At 37.8% G+C, this 14,252-nt stretch overlaps 1 protein-coding gene across 2 annotated transcripts in view; it reads left to right on the plus strand.

Annotated features, from left to right (window-relative positions):
* The window catches only part of LOC148343448 (leucine-rich repeat and fibronectin type-III domain-containing protein 2), a 140,322-nt gene that overhangs the window by 45,941 nt on the left and 80,129 nt on the right, over window positions 1-14,252 (plus strand). Inside the window, exon 2 of one of the 2 annotated variants that reach the window (XM_088293715.1) lies at window positions 7,633-7,720. The exons of the other annotated variant lie outside the window; for it this stretch is intronic. The gene's annotated coding sequence lies outside the window, so the exon portion shown is untranslated. The remainder of the gene's footprint in view (window positions 1-7,632; window positions 7,721-14,252) is intronic. 2 annotated transcript variants of the gene reach the window in all.

Here is a 14,252-nt window from a genome sequence, read left to right on the forward strand (position 1 = left end):
CAATGTCCCAAAAAAGGACTTCAGCTCACCTATAATGTTTTCAAATGATATTGTGAACATGCTCATGTTGTACCTTCTGCTGGACCAGCAGGTATGACACAATACAAAGACCACTTTTGGGAACAAATGTTGTGACCCATCTTGAGCTAATTTTAGAGCGTAGTATCAGACATTACAAGACAGCAATGCGATTTAAAAGAGAGTGGTATGATAGGCTATAGCAAAAAGACTCTCATTTGTGCATAAAATGACTGGTACCTATTGGCGTATACAGTGCATGTAAGCTTGTCCTCCTGTTAAGTGTATTAAGAGCGGAGTTGTCCTAATAATAGGGTCTGAATTGGGTTGGGGCTGACGATTTTAAATAGTAAACATTTATGACAAAAAAACATTCATGTGTATAAGGAAAGCAGACTACTGTACTCTTGAGTCATTTGACTCAATGACCTGTGACATAAACGGAGCGTAGCCAATCAAAGAAGCGCTCAGAATGCAGAACAAAGACGTGGCGGTAAATAAATAGAATCGTGTGCGCCCCGATGTCCTTATTTGTGTAAGCAGCCCTTATTGCTATTTATGTTGTGGCTACCCTTTGATGAACATGAGAATTCGTCCAACAGCAGACTCATTGTTTATGTTGTGAAGCTGCAGTACAACAATTCTGTGGCAAATGGGAGTAGAAGTGTAAAAATAGGATTGGCTTTCTTTCCTTGTGTTGAGTTTCGACTTCCATCATGTTGTTTGTGTTGTCTTGAAAGCGTGCTGTGACTTTTCCATTTAGTTGTCAGGACTAGTAGTGGTTGAATGCACATTTCCACAGGTCACCGTGGCTTGACTTTGTTTTGCAGAAATGCACTCTGTGTCCCTTCCTTCAGTGTGGTGATCCGAATGTATAATTCAGTTGTAGGTACTATTTATGCGGCGCACTATTTGTGTTTAGGTGGCTCAGCTTTATGCACATTCTCATGCATGTTTAAATGTGTGTGCATGTGTGTTTGTTTCTAGTTCGATAGATTTTTACCACTTTTTGACAAAAAGCCTTTAGTTTTCCTTAATAATTTGCAAATGTGTTTTTTTTTGCATAATAGCCTTCAACAATACATGATATACAGTAGATAATATGTTGGACAGAGTATCTGTCACTGTACTGAAACTATTCTAACCCTGAACAACTCAAAACAGTTGCCATGAGCAACAAGCTCCATTGTTCTGGACTGGAACGACCTTGTACACGATTTTGGAGTGTGTTCGCACTTCATATTGTGATGAGGACCCTTTTTGCTTAAAATAGTAAATTCTCCTAGCTTACAAGTTCTTATACAGAACTGTCATTTAAGGTTAGATGCTGTAGTGATAATGTGAAAAAAGGCAATGATTGTGTCAAGACAAGGAAATAAAGAGGGTTTTGTGATGCCAGAGATACTTTAGCACACGAATGACAAAAAAAACCCATCAAAGTGTTCCTACTTGGATCAGGTGAGGTGGAGGAATACACGCGATTTGACAGTGCAGTAATTGCACACTTTGCTGGGTACACATTTCCAAATTCATTACAGTGAGCAGCTCGAGTGTAACATCAGCACGGTGATCTGTTCAAAGCATTTTGTTTTTCGACTATAAAGTGTTGTGGTCAAAATAAATGAGGCGGTTTACACATTGAACTCAACAGTCAATGATTTGAGAGAGGGAAAAAAAACCAGTTCACATACATTTTGATTGATAAATGTAATTAATAAGAGCATATCTTTACTAATGTACTTGATGAAATTATAAATTGACTTTCATATGAGGCTAATGGATGATGACCACATGCTTTTTTCGTAATAATCCAAATAATTTGCATTTTGGTTCTTTGATTAGTCATTCTGAAAATAATTTTTGTGGCTGACAGCGTTCATATTTGAATCTTAAGGTAAGGTATATAACAGTCAAACAAGGCTAATCCTGTATTGTGATAGTCTATAACGATTGTGTTAACACAGGGTGGTGACATAATAAGTCATTACTTTATGTAATGTACTGACTCATATGCAATTAACCTTTCATAAGGTACTCACTGAAAACTTGGCAGACCAGGGTAATAGTGGTACATAATAATTCCTAAAATATTATTAATCCTAAAACAATGGCCAAATTATTTATATATATATATATATATATATATATATATATATATATATATATATATATATATATATTTTGGGGGGGGGGCCTAAATTATCTTGTTTTTGGTATTGTAGCATTTTATTAATCAACCAACAGCACCCAATCCAGTCCGAGTTATGGACAGCATAAAGTATATCCATCCATCCAGTTCCAGTACCCCTTGTCCTCATTATGGAGCGGGTCAGCGGCAAACATTTTTGACATTATAAAAGAGAAAGATGAAAAGAAGAAAACTGTATCCTAATTTGGGGTATTGCTACACATCATGGTATCACACCCAAAATGTGCACCAACATCTACAGGATCCAGCATGTGCAGTAACCACAACACGAAATGTGATCAGTTATTATGAACAATTTTCGAGGATAGCCACAGAGAGTATTTGATAAACTTAGTTTCACCGTTTAAAATGACCTTAGCGCATTGCTTGTGATTTCCCAGTTTTCTGTCAGAGCTTCACACTTGTCATCTTAGGTGAAAGGGTAGTCGGTGATGCCCCAACTTACCGATTGTCAACCAATGCAGTTTTGAAGCATTAAAGCAACTGTAGACGAGCACTTGAAGAAAGCGGGCTTCAAAGAAGCCACTGAGATCGCGGCTGCCGAATCAGATTTCTCTTGAGCAGGATAATAGCATTCAGGTCCCTAGAGGCAAAAACAAGGATGTGTCATAAATTATGAATTTCTGGGAGAACAGCAATGGATGGCGGTGTCATGCAATAATTGCTACAGCTCTCCAAGTGAAGCTGGGTAGTGGATGTGGGATGTACACTGCAGGCACCTGCCTCAAAAAAACAAGTCAACCAAATCATTGCCCTCAATTGTTTTATTGATCTAAGACTTTTTCACATTATGGTTTGAAGTAGGGTTGTACAGACTAGTCACTTTCCATCTTCATAATGAGGTTTGGAGCCTGTCTTTGAGTAGTTGAGAAGTATGTTTTTTTTGGCTGGACGCAGAGCAGCTTGCAGTTACAGATGATTTTATTCAGTTGCCTGAATTGATTGAAGCTTTATTAAATTAGTGAGAACGCAATGCGGAGTTAAAAGATGGAGCTTTTGAATTGGTTACAAAAGCTCTGTTAATTTTTCCCTTTAGTTTTTACTTTTCTACTTTTTTTTGTCATTTCATGTTCTTTGTACATTGTTGAGACCTGTTCTGGACCATTTTTCTGTCAGAATATGGGCGCTTGTTTTCACGGTAGCATGTTTGCAACAACCAAGGTTATGATAACGAACAAAATAACAAAAACTGAATAGGGAAAAAAAATAAATAAAACCAAGAGTGGTTTAAAGAAAAAAATAACAACTAAATTTTGCATTTCTAAATTCATTGAAAGTCGAGCAAAAATGTCCATTTTTGTCTTTGTCAATTAATTTCGTCCATGGGTTTCATTTCGGAATTATTAAATAGCCTTTTGGGAACTGTAGTTTAATTTATTCCTTTTTTTTTTAACCCTACATGCAACATATACTCCATTTTGCAACAAACCAAAATGAAAACCAACAACAATGAAACATCAACAACTCGATAAAGTAAAAGTTAATAAAATTTAAAGTCATGCAAGCTACGGTTCCAAGTCGGTTTGACTGATGACAGCGACAACTAGGAAAACATCTTACTAAGTGTTCAAATGCACCAGTTGGATCAAAAGGTGTGCCATTTCAACATAATTGTGCCTGAAGAGGATTTTTAGATTATAATAATTAATAATTCCTTTGTACAATTAGCATGCAAACCAGTATGTACACAGGCCCACAAGAGAGATGTAAATGGTCTCCAGCAGTTGATGGTTCTGCTCAAGTTTTTCTCGTCATTAGTAAGAAGAAAATTGGCATCACTCCAACTACCATACCCTATTTCCATAATTTAGTCATAATTGTTTTTTTTTTTACCTATTCTCTCTTCATTTTATTTGCATCAGGTTTCTAATTGTCAATCTTTTGATCCCTAAGAAAGTCCTTCGTGCCATGTATTTTCAGACAATACTTCTGCTGTTCTAGTTGTAACTAGTATCATATATTAATAGCTGGGCTGTTGAGATCAGTGGGTTAATAATGAAGTCATTTAATGCCAATTAAATGACATCTCTTATTTGGAAAGCCCTTTTCTTGGGGAATTCTGATCTTGACGCAGCGGACACATCCACGAATGAATTACCTGCTAGAAATGCACAGCTCCTGCACGATGTTCTCACAGGAGAAAACCTATAGTGGAGGATCCATTAGGACTTAAGCACCTCCAGCTCTTTCCTACTTTGACAGCAAAACACACTTGGGCAGCTGCCGCCTAGCAGTTAGCATCGAGCTAGGTTGCTACGGCACTCAAAGGGCTCTGCATTGGGTACTTTTTGAGAGCCAAGAGCTGAATGTATGCCTGATGTGTCACATGGTGTGGTACTTGCTTTTTTTGTCATGAGGTGTATTTTATACATCTTGTGCAACATCATCGGTTTCATTTCTGGCTCATTTGAAGAAAATCTGTGTCACAAACGACAACACAGAATAATTATGACAGTATAAAACAACCAATTAATGGCACACAATGTCGTGAAAAAGCAGCCCTATTACACAATTTTGTAATCAGAAATATTAAGAATAATATTTGTGGATACTGGCGACTAGTTGAACGTGTATTTGAACAAAATGGGCGGGATTCCACAACTTGCTTCATGTTCTAATCAATTTACTCTCAATTTGAAAATAAAAATTAACTGCCACCAACATCCAACATGAAAAGCTACTGCCACCTCCTTTATGTCTATAGTAATATAAAATTTTAACTTCAAATTGTTTATTAGCTAAATAAATGAACATGAATAATTATGTATTACAGTCAAATTACTGAATCAATGAACAATACATACAACAATATTTGTATGAGGTGTACATTTTTGTCCACATATTTGCACACATCTTAACAAGAGTAAAAACTCAAATTTGAATATACGGTGGGACGTCACGTTACAAAGTGAACCCCTTTACGAACTTTTCAAGTTACTTACGCCATTTTTTTTCCCGAAAAATGCCTGTATTTATGTACAGGTTTCGTTATGTGAACATAGATGAGTTGTGCATCTTATTTAACCATCATTGGCTCTGTGCATAACGCCACTCTTAATTAGACCTCGGAATGATTTATAGGTTACCTTTGGCTATTAACGTTCCAAAAGCCCACCAAACTCTCCATGCCGCCTCTTTGGCAGAAAATCGCTTCTTCCAATCACTAATTTCAGAGCGGCCGCCTACATTTCTGATTAATGGGGCACTAACGTTTGACTGTATATATGATACATTCAGTATTCATTGTAGTGGAGTGTCAAATTTGTTTTTAAAAAAAAAACTACTTAAAATGCTATGTCTGCTTCCCACGGCAGCAAGCTTGTTGAATGGAGCCAGAGGCACACACACTTCTTCGAATCACAATTTTCTGAGCACTTTTATTCTCAATGTCCCAGAATTTCAAGTTTGACCAGAGGTTTCCTGAAAAATATGATCAAACAATTCTTTGAGCTCTACTCGTCATGCATCATATGTGACATCCTAATGTCACAGGAGCTGTCAGCTCACCAAACTAGACTTCCTTTCCATCGGCATCAAAGGATTAACTCATTGTGTGTTTTGGGTTTTCCTTAGGCTTTTTTCTGAAAGGCTGATCGTGTTAAGCCAAAAAATGGCCACTGGGAAGTCTCTTATACCAAGTATACCAAGTTCTTTTGTCCAAAATTATAGAGTATTGCATTGGTATAACTGCCATCGTAGGTGAAGATAATTATAGCCACATAGATGACTAAGAACAAGTACTGTTCTTTAAGTCAAGTCAAGTTTAATTATATTGCCCTTAATCACAAAAGAGTCTCAAAGTACTTCACACACCGGGATGGTGACAAATATCATCGCATGATGTAAACCTCACATTTGGCAAATCACTGTGAAATTCCTCTATGACGCCTACCCTCTGTCACTGATATATATATATATATATATATATATATATATATATATATATATAAAATATATGACCATTATATTGGATACTATTAGGCAGGGGCTGGCAAACGTTTTTATTGGTGGGCCACAATGGCTTCTAAAATTTGACAGAGGGGCCGGACCCAGAGCAGATGGATGGAGTGTTTTGGTAACCTCACCTCATCAGAGAAAAAAAAAACACATTTAATTTGAAAGGAAAATGAACAAAAGCATTACAACAAAATACCTGTGTTTGACACACTAGAGTATTTAGAAAATAAAACATTAAAGAAGTTTATTCATTTAATTTTGTTCAAGTTTGGTGGGCCGGATTAAAACGTTTAACGGGCCGCATGTTGCCCCCGGGCTATAGTTTGCCCACGGCTGCTCTAAGGTCAGTGTAATGGTGATTAGCAATTAACTGCAGCTTGGTGGTAATAATGCTAAAGTTGAACGTATTTATACTACTAATGTATACTACTAATTAGTACGTATAATATGTTGTTATTATTAACTAATAACATTGACAAAAATAATTTTAATTAAACATTTATTCATAACAACAATATGTGATGCACAACTCCAACTAGGCTTATAAACCTGGCATATAAAGTGAAAAGAGAAATAGCATTAGACTTCTAATAGCAGATCTGTCAAGTAAAAAGGTTACCAACAAATAAAATGTAGGCCAATATGAAATAGACATCCTATTGAGTACTGTTAATCTCTACAAATTATTATAAGAACCCCTTTGCGGCTCAGCTGCATTAAAATAAAATAGTTGATTTACTGATTAGCCATCACACCATCAAACGGGTGTGAGATACAAATCAGCTAAAAGGGCTGCAGAGGGAAGGCGGATCAGGTGCGTCTTTGTCTGGACATTTTTGGAATAATTTTTCAGATTACAGGGATTGGGCATTACTTTGCATTTGAGTCTATCGGCATACTATCTTTTCCATTAAAAGTCTTAATAGAAAGTAATGGAATTATCCAACCATCCATTATGCAAGCTGCTTATCCTCACGATCAAAGTAATTTCCAACCCAGCACACAATACCTGTTTGGCGCCCCCTACAGTCCCTGGCGCTCTTAGCATCTGCCAATATGGCCTAACGGGCCAGCCAGCCCTGCGTAAAAGAGGAAGAAACCACGAGAAGTTCACAATTAGTATCTTCTGTATTTGAGTCACATTTGTTTATAATTTTAAATACATAATCAGGGAGCAAAGAAGCAAACATAATTACTTTAATAGCGAGTTGACAAACACAAATTCTATTCCAATGGTCTTTAACACGTTATTACAGATATACATTACAATGGAGACTTTATTTAGATAAACAAGACTGACTCTTTCAATATAATGCTACCTGTGAGAAGGAATCTGTCGAACTGCATCTATATCCCACATTCTCTCCTAAAGGAAGAGGATTAGATGTGACACTCTGTCCATTTCTCATTCTCGGTTTCTGTCCTCTCTCCTCGTTGTGTTCTTGCAGGTTTGAGTGTGAACTGATGAGGTGGTTGACTTCTTCTTCAGCACACAGAGAGGAGAGACTTGTTTTCTGTCCACAGTGGGAATTCAAGGTCAGTGTACCTGCACACATACAGTCAGGCTGACAATATATGTTTAAATATTTATAATGTACATTCAGTGTCTTCAACGTTTTGTTCACATCGTCAAATGACAAGTCCTTAGACATGATAACAAATAGCTTGATGGAGAACAAAAATATGTTAAATCACACCACTAGTCAACAAACATGAAACAGGTCACTTTGCTTGCTTTTCTTAAAGTAAATCCAAGTAGGCCCAAAATGTGAGATATCTTAAAAATTGATTTATTGTATGTCATTTTAAAAGAAGCTGGAGAAACATTTAAAAACATAACATATTTGGTAGAAACCTCCTCTATGATCAACAAAGGTACGCTATCATCCCCCTTTTGCTTCCAAAATGGTTTGATCCACCTCGATCCATGCCACCTCTTCTCACTGAGCAAGCCAAGCGCTCGTGTGTGCGGACTGGAGTATCGTGAGCCCTACATTACTTAGCTGGCAAATTTCTTTCATTTTACCACTCAAGATCAGCACATTATTATCATTTCCTTGGCTCATTTTTGCTGCATTTAACACTAAGTAGACATTTTTCAAGCTATGAAACGTTACAGGCAGTCAGACAGCATCACCTTTTTGATTTGCAATGAAAAAACGCAGCGCTTTTGACGTGCTAATGTGTTGTTATTAGGGCCAAGGTGCTACTGACTGATTGGATGTCCATCATTGAAACGCCCATTTTTGTGTGCACGTGTGTCTGTGAGCATGCGGCCATGCACGATTTGTGAGCTGCAAAATGTAAACCGACTGCTCCATCGAATGCGCTCTGGCGCCAAAACCTGTCAGCACCACTAACCGTATGATCCTGGAATCATCCCTGTACTTACAGTATGTATAATGTGTTTTTCCTGCCACTATTATTTTTCATTTGGGTGGATGCATGTAGTGTGTAATAAAACAAATTCCTACTTTTTTTTTTTTCCTCCTGTAAACTCTCCACAGTGGGAGGAGCGGAGATTTTAATTGCTTCCCCACAGATTGCAGCCTCGCAAAGAAACTGGGTTAATTGCAAAAGAAATGAAAGCCGATTGTGACCTTCACAGAGTACTGCCAATTATACTCACTGCACCACACAGCTGCAGCGATAGCCTGGCTGACGATTGAAATTATATAATTGCGTCATGCGGTTTGGAATAGTTAGGGTTATGACGCACAATGCCATTATAAAAATGGTGTGATGACTATTTACAAGGAAACTTTGCAGGCTGCATATTTCATTTAAAGGACATCAGCTGCATTGTTAAATGTGTTGTGATTTCTGTGTTGGGTCTGTGTAGACAATGGCTGGTCAGTAGCATTGGGACTCAAACGAGAATCATTACTTCAAGTTCCACAGTGCGGGCAAATTGTGATGAGATGGTCAGGCAGAAGGGAAAGCACTTGAGAAAACTCGGGTCAAATTTTGACAGCTTTACTTTTGCACTATGATAACCGCAAAGTAATTGGCTTCTACGAAATAGCAAATTTCAAGACTGTTAATTGGTCTGATGGCAATGTGTGATCGCACTAACCATGTGTTGTCTGGACTGTTGCAAATCTTGCAGCATTACATACATTTGTGCTGAATTGTTGGCATTCCAGCAGTCCCGTCTTATACTTTGTAGATGTGCCTGGCTATAAATTAGTCCTAAAATTAAACGAGACTGCAAGGAAGTATCCTTTTTTTATTCATTAGGAAACATACAGTATCTCAATTAGAATGAATTATATCAGCTTGGAGAATGGGGTTTAATCAAGGCTACTCTAAAGTAGACAAGAAGTCATTATTAATTCAACATTCTTAATGTTGTAATGCATCTTTTAAAAAAAGCTCTCAATTTATCTTGACATTACCTCTGCAGTACTCACACTGTTCTTGAATCACAGTAATTCATTTGTGACACATTCCATTCCAACCATAGTTAGCTGTGAGCATCATGAATGTGCTGCTTCATATATATATATATGAAGGGTATGCAACGATACAATAGCTCAGCATCATTGAAGCATAATGAGTTGTAGTTGCGCTGCACACCTACAAAGTAAGGGATTGCTTAGGGCTAGTTTGATCTATTATATCTAAATTGTCCAAATGTGTGAATGTCACCTGGGACGGACTCCAACCAATCCACTATCACACCTTGGGAGGAATAGTGTTAGAGAGACTGAATGGATGGATGGTATAAACTATAGAAGATGAAGTCTTCCAATTACTCGTAATAGCAAAATGCTTCCCATACTGCAATTGGATAATCTGACAAGCAAACCCAAACCCTGGGAGTGTAATTCCCTTCTGTGACAGCCTTCATGTGCAGCAACATGTTGCCGTTTTTCATGTTTAATGTTGTTAAGGTGATACATTAATAGCACTTCACACAAGTGTTGTGTTGTTGGAATTGTTTTTCAACATGCCTCGAAAGAGCTCATGCCTTTCTCTATCATGGCTATTATGACAACGAACACAAGCTCCGTCAATAGTCTTTATTATTAGAACAGAAGAAAATGGGTCTTTGGGGACCAGCTGAGTGGAAGTGGATGTGGGTGCTGTGTGTGTCGCTGACATGCTTTTGCCAAGAAACAGTCTTTCCTCAAGGGATGAAACTATCACATTAACACACTTGGCATGCCAAACTAAAGATCATCTCTCAAAGCAGCTCTTGACAACAAATACCCATCATTCACAAAGCAAAATGTTAAATTGATAAGATGTTTTTGAGTCATATACCAACATATTGTGCATGTAAAGTGGAGCTCTCAGTGGACTCATTGTCCTACATTGTAAAATTGGGCTGATTGTTTTTTTTTTTTCGCTCAACTCAATTTTCTGCTGTGATTTTAGAGAGCATGTCAAACCAAGTGTCTCATTAGCTCCGCCAAACATGATAGCCTCAATATTTTGTTTGATCGTTGTAACCGATTTCTTTTGTGGAGGGGTGGTGTCGGGGAAGAACCCCTCAATATTTTGGTGGAATGAAACATTTATACCAGAGGTGTTAATTAAAAGTCGAAGGACCACTACTTAATTTCCGACAATTAAAATGGCCGAACCGAAGTCCAACTTGCGTCTTATTGTCTAGTCTATGTTCACATTTTATATTGTTTCAATATTTAGTGTGACAGGAAGCACATATATAGTGAATATTTTTAATTTTCAATTAAATTTTCCCATTAAAGAGATTTCCCATTCCAATAAATTTAAGGCATTTATGTCAGATTCAAGAAAAATGTAACCTCAGAATAAAATTAAGTGTAAACAGTGCAAACAATGTATTATAAACACATTTTCGTTTTAAGAGGCCCCAGCCTTAAGAACTGATGGGCGCTACTTCCAGTAAAATAAGTCAAATATCTCCAACAGAAACAAATCAAGAGCTGAGAGCTGCTTTCTTAAATCAAATAGTTCCCAGCCGAAAAAGCAACACAAGGCCAACTATTCCAAGTAAAACGGTTTAACGTGTTCAATAAATAATCAATAAAAATGGCTGCCCTGATGAAAAACAAATTGAAACAGAGCTTTGAGACCACCTTTTCTTTAATCTATTTTTTAAACTTCTGTTAATGATAAAATGAGCATGTGACTTAAATCTTGGTTGGTGTAATGAACCTTGAGCCATGCTGGTTTTTGATGATGTTCATAGTGCTATACCCAGCAGATCTTCACAAAGCACCTTCATATCTGTGAAAAAAATCTCACATTCACCAGAAGTGGGACTCATCTCTGGCCAACAATATACTTGGTGCATTCTGAATAGTCGCATCAAGCTGTGCCACTGCAACATCTGCTCATATTTCAGATTTTCTGGTTGGTGTCAAAGCTGACATGGGGGCTTGGTTGATTATTTCACACATGTGGCCGTTTTGTTTTCCTTCAAATAATGTTTCTGCAACCGTATTTAAACAATCCTTCACAACTCCCCCAACAATTTTTTTTTATGTTCCCACATAATCCATGATACTTGTCACGATTACAGTTGAGATGGACCCAAATGCAGGGGAGCGAGGCTGGAGTAACTCAAACGGGTATTTAATGTAAAAAAAAAAAAAAAAGAAAAGGCAAACAAGGGACTACAAATTAACAGGGATCAACAAAACACAAACTCTTGACTTAACTTGACAAGGCAAGACTGGAAGAAGGACAACTGACCTAGGCAGTCGCCCAGCAAGAAGTGTAAGGAAACTGGGAACTAAATACGAACGAGACAACGAGGGGCACCTGGACAAGACACAAAAGGTTGGAGTGGAATGACAAGCACAGATGGAAACAATAAGCTTAACGAGACAGACAAGACATAACGGAACACAAGGCAAAACATGAAACTAAACCTAAATAGCAGCACCCGCAATTGCAAATGGGCCATGGAAAATTTGTGTCCATGTACATTTATCATAGATTGGTCATGAGTCCGGTCAGAACCATCAGACGGTCCGGATCTGGAATAAGATCCACCATTTGGCGATGCCTGATTTGTACTGTATATTCACAGTGAAGGCACTCAAACTCATTCAGAATGCACTCGTATCTTCTATCTTGTTTATTTTATTTGAAAAGTATGAAAAGTAGATCTTCAGTCAAAAACGATTAGGCACCCCTGACTTAAATAATTAATGTGATGTAAATGTTTTGCTACTCTGAGACTTTTGTTAAGTCTTGTTTCAAATACCAGGGGAAATACCAGCATTTTGTAAAGAGGTAAATCCGGAGGTGCATAACCTCAAGTATGCTGGGGTCTAGTATATATGCAAAATCATGCAATGAAATACGTGTCAGTCTTTACAGCCTTTCCTGAGCATATACACATCACCATTCACATATAGAATGTCTTTTCCTTAGTGGTTTGAAGGTGCAAGTCGCAGTTAATAAAAAAATAATAATAATAATTTGTACTGTTGGTTATTTATTTTTTTGGGGGTGAGGGGGGGTCATCATGCAATGTAATTTAATCACTAAAAGCAATTGTGGTGCTGCCAGCGGACATGACCAGTATCGACTTGGTGCTACAGTGTCTGTAAAATTCAATACATTTCTATAAACTGGTTGCATTGTTGAGTGCACAGTACAGTGGAACCTCGGTTCTCGACCATAATCCGTTCCAGAACCCTGTTCGAAAAGCGAATTGTTCGAACACCGAAACCATTCCTTTGCTGCTTGCACTGACTTTCTTTGGAGGCATGATTAGGGGCTAAAACACTTCGTACACCTATTTAAAACGCGAGAGCAAAACGCAGCACGTCCGCACGCGACAACAGTTGGTCACAAAGAGAGCAAGAGAGCGATCTACACCCGTACGCCGCTCAGCATCCCACCCTCGCGTACTCACTCACGCGTCGTACCGGCTTTCGAACTCCGATGTTTGTTCGTACTGCGAAGCAAGAATTTCTCTATTTTTATGGTCGGACTCCGATTTGTTCGAACTCAGAGTCGTTCGAGAACCGAGGTTCCACTGTATCCCTCGAACGCCAAGAGACAAAAGTCCAACATTGATCAGCAGGAGAAAATAAACACGACTCGCTGTTGTGGAAATAGTTATGCCAACAAAGTCTCGGAGCATTGCAGAAATGCTTTATATCTTTCCGCAGATATATTTTCAGTGAAGGTGGGCTTCGAAGACAAGACATCTATGGAAAATGAAAAAAAAAACATAGCTGTGCTTTACAAATTATCCAACCACATCCATCAAGTCAGTAGCACTCAACCAAACTCGACAGTCAAACAAAATAAGTAGTATACTACAGTTATGCAGATTATGTAAAAAGTGTCTGACAAGTCTGAGGCAATCCTAAATGTTGCATTTTTCTGACTCATCTAGCTGAGCTTTGATCAGAAAATGTCTGGATGCTGAAATCTATGAATGTGTACCTCAATCCCTATTTATGAACATGTCCCAAAACTGTCACGGCGGCAGATGGAACTGTAGGAAAAGTCCTCGGGATAAAAGTTCAGATGCAGTTAAATTTCACTCTCCGAGTAATCAAGGATGTTTTGCTAGTCCAGGTGGTCCTGTGAAAAAATGTTCTCATCACCAGTGAGCTATTTCAAAATGTCCCTTTTTTTTCCCTGCTTTGCATGATACTGGATGTCAGCACTTTAATCGAAGGTGTTGTTTCAATTGCCGAGACAGTTGGCCCTGTTGTGTTTCTCATGTGATTGCCAGAACTATTTTTGTTGCAGGATGCGAATGAAGTGGCATATGTGAGATTTTTTTGTTGTTGTTTTTTGGGGGTCTTGATAAGCAATGAGAGATGCACAAGGTTTGTTATGTTTTGGATTTTGTGAGCTAACCACTAGTATTTACCTGTGAGGAAACAAAATCCTGAATGGTGTCAATTTGATTCGAGTCCAATTGATGTACTGTGACTATCACAAGATTTTTAGTTGAATGGCTGCTAAATTTAATACACTAAATGACATGTTTGTTCATGATGTTCTTTCACAGAAAGAACAGATTTATTATTCTCCGTCACATTAAATTTAATAATAAAAAAAAAAAATCATTGTTAAAAAGGCACAGCTTCATTGGGTTCAA

Source organism: Idiotropiscis lumnitzeri, chromosome 1 (assembly GCF_059441095.1).
Source record: "Idiotropiscis lumnitzeri isolate Australia: NSW breed Sydney's pygmy pipehorse chromosome 1, RoL_Ilum_1.0, whole genome shotgun sequence".
NCBI lineage: Eukaryota > Metazoa > Chordata > Actinopteri > Syngnathiformes > Syngnathidae > Idiotropiscis > Idiotropiscis lumnitzeri.